Source organism: Rhinopithecus roxellana, chromosome 11 (assembly GCF_007565055.1).
Source record: "Rhinopithecus roxellana isolate Shanxi Qingling chromosome 11, ASM756505v1, whole genome shotgun sequence".
Taxonomy (NCBI): domain Eukaryota; kingdom Metazoa; phylum Chordata; class Mammalia; order Primates; family Cercopithecidae; genus Rhinopithecus; species Rhinopithecus roxellana.
In genome coordinates, this window is record NC_044559.1 from 388,986 (window position 1) to 410,575 (window position 21,590).

At 38.5% G+C, this 21,590-nt stretch overlaps 1 pseudogene; it reads right to left on the reverse strand.

Annotated features, from left to right (window-relative positions):
• Positions 1–21,590, reverse strand: part of LOC104675963 — a 51,790-nt pseudogene that overhangs the window by 19,496 nt on the left and 10,704 nt on the right.

Genomic DNA, 21,590 nt, shown 5'->3' on the forward strand with positions numbered 1-21,590 from the left:
GGAGGTTGAGGCTGCAATGAGCTGCGATCCTACCACTGCACTCCAGCCTCAATGATTCAGAGACCCTGTTTCAAAAAAATAAATATACTGATAAACAAGTAAACAAATAATAAAGCAAAAAAAAAAAAAAAAGAATAAAGCAAAAAAATAGAGTGGCTGGGTGTGGTGGCTCACGCCTGTAATCCCAGCACTTTGGGAGGCCAAGGTAGGCAGATCACCTGTGGTCAGCAGTTTGAGACCAGCCTGGCTAACATGGCAAAACCCCGTCTCTACTAAAAACACAAAAATTATCTGGGTGTGGTGGTGCATGCCTGTAATCCCAGCTACTCGGGAGGCTGAGACAGGAGAATTGCTTGAACCTAGGAGGCTGGAGGTTACACTGAGCCCAGATCGTGCCACTGCACTCCAGCCTGGACAACAAAGTGAGACTCCATCTCGGGGGCAAAAAAAAGACAGAGGAACAAATCTGTGCTGGAGTAAGGAAATTACACTAGATAGTAACTCTGAATCCACATGAACAAATAAATTGAAGCAGAAATGATGAATAAGAAGGTTAGTATAACAAACTCTATGAATAGATACTTCCTATCTTTCAGCTTCTTTAAAAGGCATCAACACATGAACACAGGGAAGAGAACAACACACACTAGGGCCTGTTGAGGGGTTGGGGGCGAGGGGAGGAAACTTAGGATGGGTCAACCACCATGGCACACATATACCTATATAACAATATACCTCCACTTTCTGCACATGTATCACAGAACTTAAAAAAAAAAAAAAAGACATCAGATGACATATAGTAACAATTACAGATTGAGTATCCCTTATCTGAAATGCTTGTTATCAAAAGTGTTTCTGACTTTAGATTTTTTCCAAATTTTGGAATGTTTACATTATACTTACTGGTTGAGCTTCCCAAATCCAGAAATCTAAAACCTGAATTACTCCAACAAGCATTTCCTTTGAGCATTTTGAGCATGTTGGCACTCAGTTTCAGATTTTGGAGCATTTGAGATTTTCGGATTTGGGATGCTCAGCCTGTATAACAATGTATTGTTGGGTTTTAAATATATATGTAATACATATAAAAATAACAAATGGAGAAGAGGAAATAGAACTATATACAAGTAATGTTTCTGTATTTTACTAGAGTTAAGGAGTAGAAATCTGAAGTAGATTTTGATAAGGTAAGACTTATTAGGTAAGTTCTAGAGCAACCACTAGGTAAATAAATTTTCAAAGGGACATGGTAATTTTAAAAAAATGTTATACTACAACATATTCATTTCATGTTGTGCACACATAACATAGAGAGTAGAATGAGAGACAATGGAGACTTGGAGGGGTGAGGAGGAGGGTGAAGGATAAGAAATTACTTGATGGGTGCAATGTATATTATTCTGCTGATGGCCACACTAAAAGCCCAGACTTCACCTCTATGCACTACGTCTGGGTAACAAAACCGCACTTGTACCCTCAAAACCTATAAAAATAATAAAATAAAATACATTCATGTCATGTAAAAGAAAGCAGAAGTAAAAGGAATAGAGCACCAAAAAAGCAGGAGACCGAAAACAAAAATAGCAGAGGTAAATCCAACTACAGATGCTCCTTGACTTACGATCAAGTTACATCCTGATAATAGTCAAATTAGTTGAAAATACTGTTTTTCCACTTAAAATGGGAATACATTCCAGTAAAGTCAGAAAAAATAGTCAGTTGAACCTTTATAAATCCTGAACATACAAAGGGGTTTCAACCCAATAAACCCAATAAAAAAAAGTTAAATTTTTCAACTTGAAACATTAAAAAAATCATAAGTCAAACCACTGTAAGTCAGGAACCATCTGTATAGCAATAATAACAGGAAAAAGGGAATGATTTGAAAATCCAATCAAAAAGTAACAATTCTCAGGTTGTCGAAAGTGTGAAAATCCAAACATCTGTTGTCTATAAGAGATAGATACAAACAGGTTGAAAATTTGAAAACAGAAAAAGACAGATCCGGCACATGACAGCTTAAGGCTGGAGTAGCTATACTAATATCACATAAAATACACTTTAATACAAAAATTTTACCAAGGATAAACACAGGAATTTTATTAATATAACAATAAAAGGGTCAATCAATAAAGAAGATATAACAATTCTAAGCATACGTACTACTAACAGAGCCTCAAAGTAAGTCTAGCAAAAACTGACAGAATTAAAATAAAAAATATACAAGTTTACAATACTTACTGCAAACTGTAATATCCCATTTTCAATAACGGTTAGGACAACTGGGCACAATGTAAACATGGAAACAGAAGATATAGATGACATTCTAAAGCAACCAGATCTAAGAGATATAGACAGAACATTCCACTCGAAAACAGTGAGAACATTCCACTCAAAAATAGTGGAATAGGTATTCTTCAAAAGTACACATGAAACATTCCCCAGAATAAATTTAAAATGATTCTCTGACCACAGTGGAAATTACAAATCAGTAAGACAAAGGAATTTTGAGAATGCACAAATGATATAACACATTCCAAAGTTAAAAAAAAAAAAAAGTCAAAAAAGCAATAAGAAGGGAAATCAGAAAAAATGCTTTGAGATAAAAATGAAGACATACTCAAACTTATGGAACACAGATAAAGCAACCCTTAGAGAGAGATTTTAGTTGTAATAACCATATTAAAAAAGATCTCAAATCAATAAACTAATTTTCCACTTTAAAACACTTGGACAGGAGCAGCAATACAAACCCAAAGCAAGCAGAAGGCAGGAAAGCAGAAAGATTATAGAGTAAAAATTAATGAACTAGAGAACAGAAAAACAATAGCTCATTCCTGGAAAATATCAACAAAATATACAAACATCTAACTAGATTGACATTAAAAAAAGAGAGAGAGAATATTCAAATTACCAAATGTAGGGATTAAAGATGTATTACTAGTACTCTTACAGAAATAAAAATAATTACAAAGAATGTCATGAACAATGTATGCCAACAAATTATTTAACTTCAACAAAATGGAAAAATCCACAAAACAAAAACAACTAAAACCAACTCAACAAGAAAAAGAAAAATCTGAAAAGACCTATACAAGTAAAAAGATTGAAGTTGTAAATTTAAAACTCCCCATTACAGGTGGGATGCAGTGGCTCATGCCTGTAATCCTACCACTTTGGGAGACCAAGGTAGGCAGATCACTTCAACTCAGGAGTTTGAGACCAGCCCAGACAACATGGTGAAACCCCATCTCTACAAAAAAAAAAAAAAAAAAAAAAAAAGAAAAAATACAAAAAATTAGCTGGGTGTGGTGGCATATGCCTGTATTCCCAGCTACTTGGGAGGCTGAGGTGGGAAAATTGCCTGAGCCTGGAAAGTTAGGCTGCAGTAAGCCATGACTGCACCACTGCACTCCAGCCTGGGCAATACAGTGAGGCACCACTGCACTCCAGCCTGGGAAATATAGTGAGGCCCTGTCTCAAAAAAGACAAAAAACAGACAAGAAAACTTCCCATTACAAAAACAAAAACAAGACCCAGGTCCGTATGTGTTCACTGGAGAATTTTATCAAACATTTAAAAAGAATTATCAATGACTCAAAAACTCCAAAAAAATAAGAAACACTTGCCAGTTCATTCTTTGATCCCAATACTACCCTGGTACCAAAATCAGACATGAAAAAAACTACAGATCCATGAGTCATGACCTACAAATCCTCAACAAAATACTAGCAAATTTCATCCAGTAGTATATAAAAAGGATTACATACAATGATCAAGTGGGATTTATCCTAGTAATGCAAGTTTGGTTTATCATTTGAAAATCAATTAATACACCACGTTAAGTAGAAAAGAAATAACCATGTGATCATCTCAGTATACAGAGAAAAAGTATTTAACACAATCCAATGCCCATCTTCTCTATAAAAACAATCAGCAAACCAGGAAAAGAGTTAAACTTCTTCAGCCTGATTAAAGGCATCTAAAAAAGTCCACCACTAACATCACACTAAATAAAGAAAGGTACAATGATTTTACTCTAAGAACAAAAAGAAGACAAGAATGTCCTCTTGCTGGTTACACATCACACAGGAGATTCTAGACAAGAAAAGCAAGGGGAAGGGGAATTCACATTAAAAAAACAAGTGAAACTATATTTGCAGTTGACTGCTCATGCATATAGAAAATCTTAAAGAATCTGCTAAAACACTATTAAAACTAATAAAAGAGTTCAACAATGTTGCAGGGTGCAAGTTCACTAACAACAAACAATCATAAATGAAAATTTAAAAATAATTCCAACCAGGCATAATGGCTCAAACTTGTAATCCCAGCACTTTGGGATGCCGAGGTGGGTGGATCACCTGATGTCAGGAGGTTGAGACCAGCCCGGACAACATGGTGAAACCCAGTCTCTACTAAAAATACAAAAAAGTTAGCCAGTCGTGGTGGCATGTGCCTATAGTCCCAGCTACTTGAGAGGATAAGACAGCAGTATCACTTGAATCCCAGAAGCAGAGGTTGCAGTGAGCCAAGATCGCACCATTGCACCCCACCCTGGGCAGTTAAGAGCAAAACTCTGTCTCAAATAAACAAATAAATTCCATTTACAATAGCATCAAAAAGAACAAAATACTTATAACTTTCAGGAAATACAGAGCTTATAGTCTGAAAACCACAAAACAATGATGGAAGAAATTAAAGACAGCCTAAATAAATGGAAAGGCACTGAATAGCATTCATACGGTTAAGATGGCAATAACTGCCAAATTAATATCTAAATTCAACACAATCCCTACCAAAATCCCATCTGCCTTTTTGAAGAAACTAATAAGCTGGTCTAAAATTTCATGTGGAAATTTAGGGAACTGAAGATAATCAAAACAATCTTTAAAAAGAAGTAGAAAGTTAGAAGACATACATGTCTCAATTTGAAAATGTGCTACAAAATTGTAATAATCAAGATGGTATGATACTGGCATAGAGGTAAACATATGAAATAAAATTGAGAGTTCACAAACACTACTATATATTATGTTCAGTTAATTTTCAACAATGATGCCAAGACAATTTAATGTTGAAAAACCACCTTTTCAGCTGGGCGCAGTAGCTCATGCCTGTAATCCTAGCACTTTGGGAGGTTGAGGCAGGCAGATCACAAGGTCAGGAGTTCAAGACCAGCCTGGCCAATATGGTGAAACCTCATCTCTATTAAAAATACAAAAAAGTTAGCTGAGTGTGGTGGTGCATGCCTGTAATCCCAGCTACTTGGGAGGCTTAGGCAGGAGACTAGCTTGAACCCAGGGGGCAGAGGTTGCAGTGAGCCAAGATCGCACTACTGCCCTCCAGCCTGGGTGACAGAGTGAGACTCCCTCTCAAAAAAAAAAAGAAAAGAAAAAAGAAAAATCACCTTTTCAAGAAACGATGCTGAGACAACTGAATATTTGTATGCAAAACAATCAAAATTATTCCTTTCATCACACCATATACAAAAACTAATTGAAAATGGATCACAGCTCTACATTTAAAAGCCATTACTTAAAGAAAATACAAAAGTGGATCTTCATGCCCTGGGGATAGACAAAGCCCTTTTAGATAAAGTACCAAAAATACCAGCAACAAAAGAAAAAACAAATTGGACTTCAAAGAATGAAAAACTCTTTTGCTACCAAGTACAAAGTAAAGACAATAAAATGACAACCCATAAATGGGAGAAAAATATTGGCTAATAATACACGTAATTAGGGACTGCTACACAGAATATGTAAAAAAACTCTTACAACTCAACAATAAAAGGACAAATAACACAACTACATAATGAAAAAATGAATTCATTATTTTATTTAAGCTTCTATCCTCCAACTTTGCTACAAATACTTAATAGTTTTGGGAGTTCTTTAGAATTTTCTCCTTAGGCAATCATGCCTGTATGAACAAAGAAAGTTTTATTTCTTCCTTTCCCATCTGTACGCCTCTTATTTTGTTGTCTTATGGCATTACCCACAATTTCCAATGAGATGTAGAGTAAGAGTGAAGAGACAGGACATCTTGTTTCCTTATCTGAGGGAGAAAGTATCCAGTGTCTCACCACTCAGTATGATCTTAGCAGTAGGCTTCTTGTAGATTTTTGTAATCAAGTTGAGGAAGTTTCTCTCTATTCCTAGTTTGTTCAGTTTTATCATGAATGGGTGTTGGATTTTATTAAATGCTTTTTGTCCATCAATTGACATGATATAGTATTCTTCTGTAGCCTGTTGATGTGGCGGGTTACAGACATTGATTTTTTTTTTTTCTTTCTGAGACAGTCTTGCTCTGTCACCCAGGCTGAAGTGCAATGGCGCAATCTCAGCTCACTGCAACCTCCGCGTTCCAGGTTCTAAGCGATTCTCCTGTCTCAGCCTTCAGAGGAGCTGGGATTACAGGCACGCTCCACCACACCCAGCTTATTTAGTATTTTTAGTAGAGACAGGGTTTTACCACATTGGCCAGGCTGGTCTCGAACTCCTGACCTCAGGTGATCCATCTGCATCAGCATCCCAAAGTGCTGGGATTACAGGCATAAGCCAACACACACACCCGGCCACATTAATTGCTTTTCAAACTCTGACCAGCCTTGAGGTCATGGCATCTAACTATTTTCATGCAATGTTGGATTCTATTTGGATTTTTGCATCTATATTCATGAGGAATATTAGTGTGAGTTTTTCTTCTTTGCAATGTCTTCATATGTTTTTAGGATTAGAGAAAAAACAGCCTTTTAAAAAAGTGTTAGGAAGGTTCCCTTTGCATCTCTTTTCTGAAAGACACTGTAGAGAACTGGTATATTTCTTCCTTAAATGTTGCACAGAAATCACCAATGAAACCAAGAAAGTCTGATAATTTATTTTCTTTCTTTCTTTCTTTTTCTTTTCTTTTAGGAAAGCTTTATGGATTCTATTTCTTTAACTGATATTAATCTGTTTGAATGGCTTATTTCTTCTGTGTAACTCTTGGTAATCTCTGAATTTCAAGGAATTACCCATTTCACCGAAGTCATGGGTTCAGGAGGAGCCAGTAATAAAGCCATCCTGTACCAAAACCATCTAGTTGCATTACAAATGCAAAATATAGTATCAATGAAGGACCCCCTTCAATGCAGGAGGAAATCCTAACCTTAATTACTTTGGAAAGAGACAGAAGTCTGTGAGATTAAAGGAAAATATGCACATAAGTACTGTATTTTAGTTGATAACATTATAAAACTATTTTCCACATGGGCATGGTTAATAATTCTGACAGTGCCATGCATGTATACAGGAAAAGAATAATGAAAGTAAATGGAAGGCCAGGCGCAGTGGCTCACACCTTTAATCCTAGCACTTTGGGAGGCCGAGCCAGGTGGATCACCTAAGATCAGGAGTTCAAGACCAGCCTGTCCAACATGGCAAAACTCCATCTCTTCTAAAAACACAAAAATTGGCTGAGCGTTATGGTACGCACCTGTAGCCCCAGCTACTTGGGAAGCAGAAGCAGGAGAAATACTTGAACCCAGGAAGCGGAGGTTGCCATGAGCTGAGATCACGCCACTGCACTGCAACCTGGGTGACAGAGCAAGACTCCATCTCAGAAAAAAAAAAAAAAAAAAAAACAAGAAAGTAAACGGATGATGGATGGTTAGACCCAGATTTCTTACTGTTAGGTATGGTAATTTACAGGGAAGGAACGGAAGAAAGCTAGAATGATCCATATGGTAATGAAGAGTTGAAGGTACAAGTATAAACACATGTTTAGCTTAAGAGAGATACAGATGGTTACATGTAGAACTATTTACAAGTATATTACATGGTTTATACACATGTATATTTCCCTGTTCTGTCAGCTGAGATGGCCACACCCTACTGCTGCAAGAACACCCTTAGCCCCTATCTTGGTTTCTAATATCATTCTCAAATAAAAGGAACCAGGATTACCTGAAGAAATGATGGCTGGTTTCAGAAAGGAAATACACAAGATGAGACTGGAACATCTTGTAGTGACAGAAAGAAAGTGCTCTAAAAAACAACAGCAACAAAATTCATAAATCTTCACTTCTGACACGTGAGTTGTGCAGAGTAACATTGTTCCAATGTGTATAATATGAAAAATAGGAAAAAGATGTAACTTTATAGTGGACAAACTCATTATGTTTGCCAAGACATTTAAGGCCAACATCAAAAGTTGTAAAACATGGTGACAGTATGCATGCTTGATATAATGTGACAAAAAAGGTACTTTACCACTGTGGCCTTTTTCCCCAAAACCTATAATCCCAGTCTTATCTTGAGAAAAACATCAGACATTCCAATAAACGGGATTTATATATACCTCAGCAGGACTCCTCTAAACTGTCATGGTCCTCCAAAACAAGGAAAGTCTGGGAACCACCATAGCCAAGAGGAGTCTAAAGAGACATGACAACTAAATGAAATATGGTGCCCTGGAAGGGATCCTGGAACAAAGAAGGACATTAAGTAAAAATCAGCAGACCCTAAATAAAAATATGGACTTTAGTCAATAATCATGTACCAATGTTGATTCAACAGCTGTTGCAAATGTACCATCCTAATATGTCAACAAGAGCAGGAACTGGGTAATTCTACTATCTACCCAATTTTTCTATAAGTCATGAAATAAAGTGAATGCTTGAAATCAACAAAGGAGACACGTAAACAGCCAACGAATGCATAAAAAGATGTTCAACATCTTGCCGTGAGCAGTGGCTCACGCCTGTACTTCCAGCATTTCAGGAGGCCGAGGCGGGTGGATCATGAGGTCAGGAGTTCAAGTCTAGCTTGGCCAAGATAATGAAACCCCGTCTCTACCAAAAATACAAAAATTAGCTGGGCATGGTGGTGGGCACCTGTAATCCCAGGTACTTGGGAGGCTGAAGCAGAGAACTGCTTGAACCCATGAGGCAGAGGGTGCAGTGAGCTGAGATCGCACCACTGCACTCCAGCCTGGGTGACAGAGCGAGACTCCATCTCAAAAAGAAAAAAAAAAAAGATGTTCAACATCATTAGCCATTGGGAAATGCAAAAAACCACAATGAGATACCTCTTTACAACTACTGGATTGGTATAATAAACAATAATATTAATAAAAAGTGTTGGCAAACTGGAGAAACTGGAAAATTCATGCATTGCTGGCAGGATTGTAAAGTATTGTGGCTGCTATGAGAAACAATCAGGCAGTTCCCAAGAAAGTTGAACACAGAGACCACATAACCAGCATTCTACTTCCAGGTATATATCTGAAATGACTGAAAATACATGTCCATGTGAAAACGTGTACACGAACAATTACAGCAGAATTATTCATAATAGTCAAGAAGTAGAACTAAAACCAAATGTCCATCCACTGACAAATGGATACATAAAATGTAGTATATCTATACACCATGTTATATGGCCATAAAAAACAAGTGAAATATTGATACATGCTACAACATGGATGAACCTTGAATACGTTATGCTAAGAAAAAGAGGCCAGACAGAAAAGGTCACAGACAGTTCCATTTTTATGAAACACCCAGATTAGGCAAATCCACACAGACAGAATATTCAATTTTGGTTACCAAGGGCTACAGGAAAGGGGAAAGAGAAAGTAATTGCTAACGGATATCAGCTTTGTTTCAGGGATGATGACAGTGTTCGAAGAAACACTGTCGGCTGGGCGCAGTGCCTCACGCCTATAATACCAGCAATTTGGGAGGCCTATGTAGGCAGATCATTTGAGGTCAAGAGCTCCAGAGCAGCCTGGCCAATATGGTGAAACCCCTTCTCTACTAAAAACACAAAAAATTAGCTGGGCATAGTGGTACACACCTGCAATCCCAGCTACTCGGGAGGCTGAGGCAGGAGAATCGCTTGAACACAGGAGGTGGAAGTTGCAGTGAGTCAAGATCACACCACTGCACTCCAGCCTGAGCGAGAGAGTAATATTCTATCTCAAAAAAAACAACTAATGTTGACAGTGGGGTGTTGAAGTCTCCCATTATTATTGTATGGGAGTCTAAGTCTCTTTGTAAGTCTCTAAGGACTTGCTTTATGAATCTGGGTGCTCCTCTACTGGGTGCATGTATATTTAGGATAGTTAGCTCTTCCTGATGAATTGATCCCTTTACGTAATGGCCTTCTTTGTCTCTTTTGATCTTTGATGGTTTAAAGTCTGTTTTATCAGAGACTAGGATTGCAACCCCTGCTTTTTTTGTTTTCCATTTGCTTGGTATATCTTCCTCCATCCCTTTATTTTGAGCCTATGTGTGTCTCTGCATGTGAGATGGGTCTCCTGAATACAGCAAACTGATGGGTCTTGACTCTTTATCCAATTTGCCAGTCTGTGTCTTTTAATTGGACCATTTAGTTCATTTACATTTAAGGTTAATATTGTTATGTGTCAACTTGATCCTGTCATTATGATATTAGCTGGTTATTTTGCTCGCTAGTTGAAGCAGTTTCTTCCTAGAATTGATGGACTTTACATTTTGACATGTTTTTGCAATGGCTGGTACCGGTTGTTCCTTTCCATGTTTAGTGCTTCCTTCAGGATCTCTTGTAGGGCAGGCCTTCAGGATCTCTTGTAGGTGACAAAATCAACATTTGCTTCTCTGTAAAGGATTTTATTTCTCCTTCACTTATGAAACTTAGTTTGGCTGGATATGAAATTCTGGGTTTAAAATTCTTTAAAAATGTTGAATATTGGCCCCCACTCTCTTCTTGCTTAGAGAGTTTCTGCGGAGAGATCTGCTGTTAGTCTGATGGGCTTCCCTTTGTGGGCAACCCGACCTTTCTCTCTGGCTGCCCTTAACAATTTTTCCTTCATTTCAACTTTGGTGAATCTGACAATTATGTGTCTTGGAGTTGCTCTTCTCGAGGAGTATCTTTGTGGCATTCTCTGTATTTCCTGAATTTGAATGTTGGCCTGCCCTACTAGGTTGGGGAAGTTCTCCTGGATGATATCCTGCAGTGTGTTTTCCAACTTGGTTCCATTTTCCCCCTCACTTTCAGGCACACCAATCAGACATAGATTTGGTCTTTTCACATAATCCCGTACTTCTTGGAGGCTTTGTTCATTTCTTTTTACTCTTTTTTCTCTACACTTCTCTTCTCGCTTCATTTCATTCATTTGGTCTTCAATCATTGATACTCTTTCTTCCAGTTGATTGAGTCGGTTACCGAAACTTGTGCATTTGTCACGTAGTTCTCATATTATGGTTTTCATCTCTATCAGTTCTTTCAAGGTCTTCTCTGCATTGATTATTCTAGTTATCCATTCATCCATTCTTTTTTCAAGGTTTTTAGTTTCTTTGTGCTGGTTACGTAGTTCCTCCTTTAGCTCTGAGAAGTGTGATCGACTGAAGCCTTCTTCTCTCAACTCGTCAAAGTCATTCTCCGGCCAGCTTTGTTCCGTTGCTGGCGATGAGCTGCGTTCCTTTGGAGGGGAAGATGCACTCTGATTTTCTGAATTTCCAGCTTTTCTGCACTACTCTTTCCCCATCTTTGTGGATTTATCTGCCTTTGGTATTTGATGATAGTGACGTACTGATGGGGTTTTGGTGTGGGTGTCCTTTCTGTTTGTTAATTTTCCTTCTAACAGTAAGGACCCTCAGCTGCAGGTCTGCTGGAGTTTGCCTGAGGTCCATTCCAGACCCTGTTTGCCTGGGTATCAGCAGCAGAGGCTGCAGAAGATAGAATATTGCTGAACAGCAAGTGTTGCTGTCTGATTCTCGCTCTGGAAGCTTCGTCTCAGGGGTGTACCCTGCCATGTGAGGTGTGAGGTGTCGGTCTGCACCTAGTGGGGGATGTCTCCCAGTTAGGCTACTCAGGGGTCAGGGACCCACTTGAGCAGGCAGTCTGTCCATTCTCAGATCTCAAACTCCATGCTGGGAGAGCCACTGCTCTCTTCAAACCTATCAGACAGGGACATTTACCTCTGCTGAGGTTTCTGCTGCTTTTTGTTTAGCTATGCCCTGTCCCCAGAGAAGGAGTCTACAGAGGCAGGCCAGCCTCCTTGAGTTATGGTGGGCTCCACCCAATTCGAGCTTCCCAGTGGCTTTGTTTACCCACTTAAGCCTCAGCAATGGTGGGCGCCCCTCCCCCACCCTCGCTGCCACCTTGCAGTTAGATCTCAGACTGCTGTGCTAGCAATGAGGGAGGCTATGTGGGCGTGGGACCCTCTGGGCCAGGTGTGGGATATAATCTCCTGGTGTGTCGTTTGCTAAGACCCTTAGTACAGCGCAGTATTAGGGTGGGAGTTACCCAATTTTCCAGGTGTTGTGTGTTTCAATTTCCTTTGGCTAGGAAAAGGAATTCGCTTCCCCCTTGCGCTTCCTAGGTGAGGCGATGCCTCGCCCTGCTTCAGCTCTCACTGGTCGGGCTGCACCCGCGGACCAGCACCAACAGTCCAACACGCCCCAGTGAGATGAACCCAGAACCTCAGTTGAAAATGCAGAAATCGCCCGTCTTCTGTGTCGCTCACGCTGGGAGCTGGAGGCTGGAGCTGTTCCTATTTGGCCATCTTGGGCACGCCCCCACAGATGTATGCTGTTTTTAGTTTTAAATCGAACTGACAAACTATTTTCTAGAATGACTGTAGCATTTCACATGCCATCAAAAATGTATGAACAATTCAGTTCCTCTAAATCCTCACCTGCACTTGTATTATCACTTTTATAGCAGGTTAAATAAGAGCATGATAAAAGCATCTTTCATTATGACACGTCTGGGTATAAGTCTCTTTGCATTTATCCTCCTATGAGTTTGTTGAGCTTCTTGGATGAATATATTAGTGTTCTTCAACAAATTGTGGGTGTTTCTGCGAATTCCTAAAAAAATTTTTCTTTCCCTTTCTGTTCTCTTATATTGATACTCCCATTTGTATATGCTGGTGCAACTAATGATATCTGTTTCCCAAGGTTTTGTTCATTTTTCATTATTTTACTGGCTCTTCCTCAAATTACACAATATACATTGATGTGCACCAGACAACCCGTTTTCTGCCAACTTAAATGGCAGAAACCATATTACTGTGTTGCCTGTTGTCAGTCCTGTGCATGGATCACATTGTTCCTGTTTCTTTGCATATCTCATGTTGCCGTCATTCTGTTTGCTCTCATTAACTGACAACAGGTCCATTCAGTTAACAGTGTTGAGTGACATAACCAAATGGTGGAGTACACAGCTCCAAACTGTCTCCCCGCAGAAACACCAAAAAACAAGAACTATAAAAATCAACCTTGTTGAACTCTGGAAAACAATGAAAGGTTTACAGTAACCAAGTAAATGCTGAATCAGGAAAAAGGCAACTTCAAATGGTGGGAAAGTTTTGTGGCATTTTTACAAGAGATCCTCATTAATATTAGGAGCTGATATCTCCTTAGAAATCAATTGAAGGCCTGAAGACAGACGGATGACACATATAAATTCCTGAAAGAAAAAACTATCATCTGAGAATTGTCTAGCTGGTAAAACTGTCCTTCAAAATGAAAGAGAAATGAAGACAATCTCAGAAAAACAAATGCTAAGTTTGTTACTACCAGGCTTGCTATACAGCAAGCACTAAAGGGTGTCTCTCAAGATGAAATAAAAAGAAACTAGACTCAAATCTGGAGGAAAAAATAAAGATTTCCAATAAAGTTAACTATATAGACAAATATTAAAGCCAGGGTCATTGTATGTTTGCTTTGTAACTCCATTTTTTTACTTCCTGCGGGACTTAAAAGATAAATGGATAAGAACTAAACATAAATTTATGTTATGAGCATACAATGTATAAAGACGTAACCTGTGACAACAACATAAAGGGGATGAGTAAGGTGCTAGGTAGAAGCAAAGTTTTCATATGATATTGAAGTTACAAGGGAATCAATTTAAACTAGTTTGTCATGAATTTAGAACGTGAAAGTAATCCCCATGGTTAACTACCAAGTATACACAGAAGGAAATGAGAAGGGAATAAAAATGATTCACTATAAAAATCAGGCCGGGCACAGAGGGCTCAGGCCTGTAATCCCAGTGCTTTGGAAGGCCGAGACGGGTGGATCACTTGAGGTCAGCAATTCAAGACCAGCCTGGCCAACATGGCAAAACTCCATCTCCACTAAAGATACAAAAATCAGCTGGGTGTGGTGGCATGTACCTGTAGTCCCAGCTACTTGGGAGGCTGAGGCATGAGAATCACTTGAACCCAGGAGGAGGAGGTTGCAGTGAGCCAAGATCGTGTCACTGCACTCTGGCCTGGGCAACAGAGCAAGAGTTTCGTCTCGAAAAAAAAAAAAATCAACAAAAAACAAAGACAGTAATAAAGGGAATATGGGACCAAAGAAGGTATACAACATACAGAAAACAAAATGCAGTATTGTCGGTGATTACTTTAATTGAAAATTGACTGAACTCATCAATCAGAAGGCAGAGGCTGGCAGGATGGATTTTATTTTTTATTTTATGTATGTATGTATGTATGTATGTATGTATGTATTTATTTATTTTAGACAGGGTCTTGCTCTGTCACCTAGGCTGGAGTGCAGTGGCACAAACATGACTCACTGCAGCCTTGACTTCCTGGGCTCAAGGGATCCTCCTGCCTCAGCCTCCCAAGTAGCTGGAACCACAAGCACATACCACCACACCCAACTATTTTTATTTTTATTTTTTTGTAGAAATGGAGTCTCACTTTGTAGACCAGGCTGGTGTCCAACTCCTGGGCTCAAGAGATCCTCCCAAACTGCTGGGATTACAGGTGTGAACCACCCAGCTTCAGAACAGATTTTTTAAAAACATGATCTAACTACATATTGTCCAAAACAAACTGACTTTAGATCCAAAGACACAAATAAATTAAAACTGAAAGGCTGATAAAAGATATTCCATGAAAACAGCCACCAAAAGAGAACTGGAGTGGCTATACTAATTTCCCCCAAAATAGATTAAGACATAAGCTGTTACAAGAGATAAAGAAGGATACTATATATGAATAAAGGGTCGTTCCATCAGTAAGCTATAAAAATTATAACTATATATGTACCAAGCAGCATCCTGAAACATGTAAAGCAAACACTGACAGAATGCAAGGGAGAAACTGACAGTTCTTACAGTTAATAGTTTTAGACTGAGGCTGGGCATGGTGGATAGTACCTGTAATCCCAGAGGTTTGGGAGGCCAAGGTGGATCACTTGATGCCAGGAGTCCAAGACCAGCATGAGCAACATAGTGAGACCCTGTCTCCACAAAAAAAAAAAAAAAAAAAAAAGCTGGGCATAGTGGGCATGGTGGTATACATCTGTAGTACCCTCAGGAGGCTGAATGGGGAGGATCACTTGAGCCTGGGAATTTAAGGCTGCAGTGAGCCATACTTGTGCCACTGCACTATAGCCCGGGCAAGAGTGAGGCTCTGTCTCTTAAAAAAATAAAAAATAAAAATGCAGATGAATAAATGAATGAATGAATGATACATATGAATACAGATACAAAGCTACACACACACACACACACACACACACACACACACACATATCAGTAAAATATATTTAATGGTATATTAAGAGGATTATGTACCATGACCAAGTGACCAAGGGGGACTTATCCTGGAAATGTTTGTGTGGTTCAACATAATAAAATCAATGTTAAAAAAAAAAAAAAAGAAAGAAAGAAAGAAAATCAATGTAATACACTTCGTTAATAAAATAAGTAAAAAAAGGACATGATTATGTCAGTTGATGCAGGAAAGGCAGATGACAAAATCCAACCCCCTTTCAGGATAAATACATTCAGAAAACACAAAACAGAATAGAACTTCTTCAACATGGTAAAGTGCATTTATGGAAAATTCACAGCTTTACATCATATTCACTGATGAAAGAAAGCTTTCCTCTTAACATCAGGAAGAAGACAAAAATACCCACTTTTGCCAGTATTATTTAACACTGCAGTAGAAGTTCCAGCCAAGCAAGAAAAAGAAAGGCATCCACTGCAAAGGAAGATATAAAACTATGTCTACTCACAGGTGACATTATCCTAAAGATAGATTACAATCTACAAGAAAGACACTATAGCTAATGAATGAATTCTGCAAAGTTGCAGGATACATCAACAAACAAAAATCAGTTGTGTTGCTACACACCTGCAAAGAACAATCTGAAAAGAAAATTAAGAAAACAATTCTATCTATAGCACCATCTAAAAGAATAAAGTACTATCTAGAAACAAAGTTAACCAAGAAAGTGCTAGACTTGTACACTGAAAACTACAAAATACTGATGAAAAATATTAAAGAGGGCATAAATAAAGGAAACAGTATCTCATGGTCATAGTTTGAGAGATGTCGTATTGTTAAAAGGATAATACCATTCAAAATGATCTACAGATTTAACACAATCCCTATCAAAATTCCATCAGCATTTTTACCAAAATAAACAGCTGATCCTTAAAGTAACATGGAATTACAAGGGCCCTGAATAGCCAAAACGATTTTTAAAAACAAGAACAATGTCAGAGGACTCAAAATGTCCAATTTCACAACTTATTAGAAAGCTACAGTAATCCAAACAGTGTGGTCATGGCATAGGTATAGACATACAGACAAACGGAATACAAGTGACAGCCCAAAAATACACTGCCTGTGGCTAACTGATTTTTGACAAGGGTGTCAATTCTATTCACTGGGAGAAAGAAAAGCCTTTTCTTTCAGTTGATGCAGGCCAAATATTGTCACGTTACCGACAAGAAATATTTACAACAGTCATACGCACAGAGACAAAACAGATTAGAGGTTGCCACAGACTGGTGGGAAGAGGGAATGAGTAGTTACCGCTTAATGGCGATAGAGTTTCTGCTTGGAATGATGACAAACGACCAAAAAATGATGCTGGGTCAACTGGATTTCCACATGAAAATAAACTTAGAAAATAAAGTTAGATCCCTACTTTGACTATGTACAAAAATGAACTGAATATAAGAGCTAAAACAATAAAATGTTTAAAGGAAAACTTTGGTTTTGTTGATGGATTCTCACCTATGACATAAAATGCATGAACAACAAAAGAAAAAGTAAGTAAGGCTGGGTGCAGTGGTTCAGGCCTGTAATCCCAGCACTTTGGGAGGTCAAGGCAGGTGGATCACCTGAGGTCAGGTGTTCAAGACACGCCTGGCCAACATGGTGAAACCCCATCTCTACTAAAACCACAAAAATTAGCCGGACACGGCGGCACGAGCCTGTAGTCCCAGCTACTCGGGAAGCTGAGGCAGGAGAATCACTTGAACCCAGGAGGCGAAGGTTGTGGTGAGCCGAGATCGCACCACTGCACTCCAGCCTGCGCAACAGGGTGAGACTCTGTCTCAAAAACAAATATCTATCTATCTATCTATCTATCTATCTATCTATCTATCTATATACATACACACACATTAAAAATAATTCAGTGGTACCCCAAAATGCTAAAAGAAATACACTTCAATAAAACAATTCTACTCCTAGGTTTATATCCAAAAGAACTGAAAACAGGAACTTGAGCAGATGATATGCCAGTGTTCACGGAAGCATTATTCACAACAGCCAAAAGGTATACGACCCAAGTGTACATCAACAGATGAATGGATTAAACAGCCAGAAAAGAAAGTCTTGATACTTGTTACAATACAGACAATACAGATGAAAGCTGAAAGCATCATGCTAAGTGAAATAAGGCAGACATGAAAGGCCAAATGTTGTCACACTACTGACATGAAATATTCACAACAGTCAAAACTCACAGAGACAAACTAGATAAGAGGTTACCATAGACTGGTGGGAGGGGGGAATGAGTAGTTACTGCTTAATGGCAATAGAGTTTCTGTTTGAAATAATGAAAATGTTTTAGAAATTGTGGTAATGGCTATACAACACTGTGAGCGCAATGCCACTTAAAACCTGTTAAAATGGAAAATTTCATGTCACATATATTTTGCCACACACAAAACAAGATAATGTTAAAATGCTCCAGCATCATTTGCTGAATAACTGACTGAATTTCTTTTGCATTTGTGTCAACAGTTTGTCAAATGTCTTAGCTTCGGCTGCCATAACAAAATACCACAGACTGTGTGGCTTAAACAACAGAAGTTTATTTCCTCACGGTTCCGAATGCTGGAAGTCTGAGATCAGGATGCCAGTATGGCCAGGGCCTGGTGAGGGCCTCTTCCCAGCTTACAGATGGCCACAGTATGTTCACATCGCCTTTCCTCTATGCACATGGAGAGCGAGCAAGCTCACTTACTCTTCCTATAAGGCACTAACCTCATCTTGAGGACCTCACCCTCATGACCTACTGTAACCCTAATTACCTCCCAAGGGCTCCATATCTCCAAACACCACCACACTGGGGGTGAGGGCTCCAACATATGAATTTTGGGGAGATGTGAACATGTAGTCTATAACAGCATAATCAATATTGAGGTTTTCTATTCTTTTCCATTGTTCTATGTGTATGTTCTACTTATGTGTATATTCTACCAACATCCTGTCCTCTTACTTATTATAGCCACTAATATATACATACAGTAGTCACTCCTTATCCAAGGGGGATACATTCCAAGACACCCAGTGGAAGCCTGAAACCTCAGATAGTATTGAGCCCTATAAATACTATGTGTTTTTTCCTAAATATACCAACCTATGATAAAGTTTAATTTATAAATTAGGGACAGGGAGAAATTAACAACATCATAAAAGAGAAAAGTTGTAACAATATGCTAGCATCACTAGTCTTGCTCTTTAGGGCCATTATTAAGTAAAATAAGGGTTACCTGAACACATATCGTGATAGTAAATAATCAAGACAGTTACTAAGTAATTAACTCATGGGTAGCATATACAGCCTGAGTATGCTGGACACAGGGTTGACTCATGTCCTGGGACAGGACAGTGCAAAATTTCATCATGCTACTCACAGTAGTATGCAATTTAAACTTAGGAATTATTTATTTCTGAAGTTTCCTATTTAATATTTTTGAACCACAGTTGGTCTCAGGTAACTGAAACTGCAGAAAGGAAAACCACAGAAAAGGGGAGACTAATGTAATAAGCCTTAACACTGGATACAGTAATTCCTACTATTCTTTTTCTCAAAACTTTTGAGAAAAATTTTCTCAAAATTGTTTCAACTGTTTATGACTTTGACTGTTTATAAAAATTTTGGAATAAGTTTATTTAAAGCTGAGAAAAACCTTACTGGAATCTTGACAGGAATGCCATTAAACCTACAGATCAATTTGGAAAGAAATGGCATACTTACTAAGTTGAGTTTTCCAACCTATCAAGAGACCATGTGTCTGCATTTCTTTCATTTCTTTCATCAGCATTTTGTAATTTTCGACACAAAAGTCCTACACATATTTTGTTCAATTTATACCAAAGTATTTAATTTCCTATGGAATAAGTGGTATTATGTTTTTAATTTAGATTTCCATATGTTCGTTGTTAGTGGAGAGAAATTGATTATATGTGTTCATCTTGGACCCTGAAACTTTTTGGAAATCATTCATTCATTCTGGGAGGTTTTCATTTTTTGTTGTTGTTATTGTTTTTGAGACAGAGTTTCGCTCCTGTTGCCCAGGCTGGCGTGCAATGGCATGATCTCAGCTCACCGCAACCTCCGCCTCCCAGGTTCAAGTGATTCTCCTGCCTCTTGAGTAGCTGGGATTACAGGTATGCACCACGACATCCAGCTAATTTTGTATTTTTAACAGAGACAAGGTTTCTTCATATTGGTCAGGCTGCTCTTCAACTCCTGACCTCAGATGATCCACCCACCTCGGCCTCCCAAAGTGCTGAGATTACTGGCATGACCCACTGTGCCTGGCCTGAAGTTTTTATTTTCTAAGATTCCTTATAATATTCTACATATACAATCATGTCGTATGTAAATATAAACAGTTTTATTTCTTCTCTATGTGTATGACTTCTATTTCATTTTCTTGCTTCATTGTGCTTGATAGAAGTTACAGTACTATAATGAGTAAGAGTGGCAAGAGCAAACATCCTTGCCTTGTTCCCAGTTTTACAGGGAAAGCATTCATCTTACCAGCAAATATATTTGCTATAGATATTTTGTGCATGTTCATTTATCAAATTGAGGAAGATCCTCTCAATGTCTAGTATGGAGAGTTTTTATCATGGATGGATATTGCATTTTGTCAAATGCTTTCTCTATATTAACTGATGTTACGTAATTTTTCTTCTTTAGCCTATGGTGGGTTAATCACACTGATTGATTTCTGAATGTTAAACCAGCCTTGCTTGCATAACTCAAGTAAATCTCACTTGGTTATGGTGTATACTTTTTACATGACTCTTTTCTATTTGCTAGTATTTTGTTAAAGATTTTTGCTACAAAATTTATGGGAGGCATAGGTCTGTAGTTTTATAATTTTTGTACTGTCTGTATGGTTTTGGCATCAAAATAATTTTTTAAATGTGTTAAGAAGTGTTCCCTCTTGGCTGGGCGCGGTGGCTCACACCTGTAATCCCAGCACTTTGGGAGGCCGAGGTGGGTGGATCACGAGGTCAGGAGTTTGAGCCTGGCCAATACGGTGAAACCCCGTCTCTAGTAAAAATACAAAAATTAGCCGAGCATGGTGGCATGCGCCTGTAGTCCCAGCTACTCAGGAGGCTAAGGCAGGAGAATCACTTGAACCCGGGAGACAGAGGTTGCAGTGAGCCAAGATTACACCACCGTACTCCAGCCTGGGTGACTGAGCAAGACTCCATCTCAATAAGTAAGTAAATAAATAAATATTCCCGCTTCTATTTTCTGAGAATATTGTGTAAAATCACCATTAATTCTTGTGTAAATGTTGGGTAGAATTCTCTAGTGAGGACTACAACTCTCTTGTATTCGGAAATTGGTTTTTTGGAGGTTTTTATTTAAAATTTAAATTCTTTGATTCAAATTATGTCAACTTTTATGAAAACCTATGGGTCATTCAAATTATCTGTATCACCCTGATTGAGTTGTAATAGTTTGTAGTTTCTGAAGAACTGGTACATTTCTTCTATGTTGTCATTTTTTTGGGGGGGCACAGGGGCAGAGTTTTTGCTCTGCTGCCCAGGCTAGAGTGCAATGGCACAATCTCAGCTCACTGCAACCTCCCACTCTCTGGATTCAAGCCATTCTCCTACCTCAGCCTCCTGAGTAGCTGGGACTACATGCATGCACAACCACACCAGGCTAATTTTTGTATTTTTAGTAGAGACAGAGTTTCACCACGTTGGCCAGGGTGGTCGCGAACTCTTGACCTCAGGTGATCCACCTGCCTTGGCCTCCCCAAGTGCTGGGTAACAAGCATGAGCCACCACACCTGGCCTATGTTGTCATATTTATGAGGATAAAGTTGTTGACATGATTCCCTTATTATACTGTTAAATGGATGGCGGATTGATATTCCCTGTTTCATTCCAGATATTGATGATTTGTCATCTCATTTTATATTTTAAATCAATATTGCTAGATGTTTATCAATTCTATTGATTTTTTCCAAAAAAAACCATAAGTTTCATTAGTTTTCTCTACTTTTTCATATTTTCAATTTTACTGATTTCTG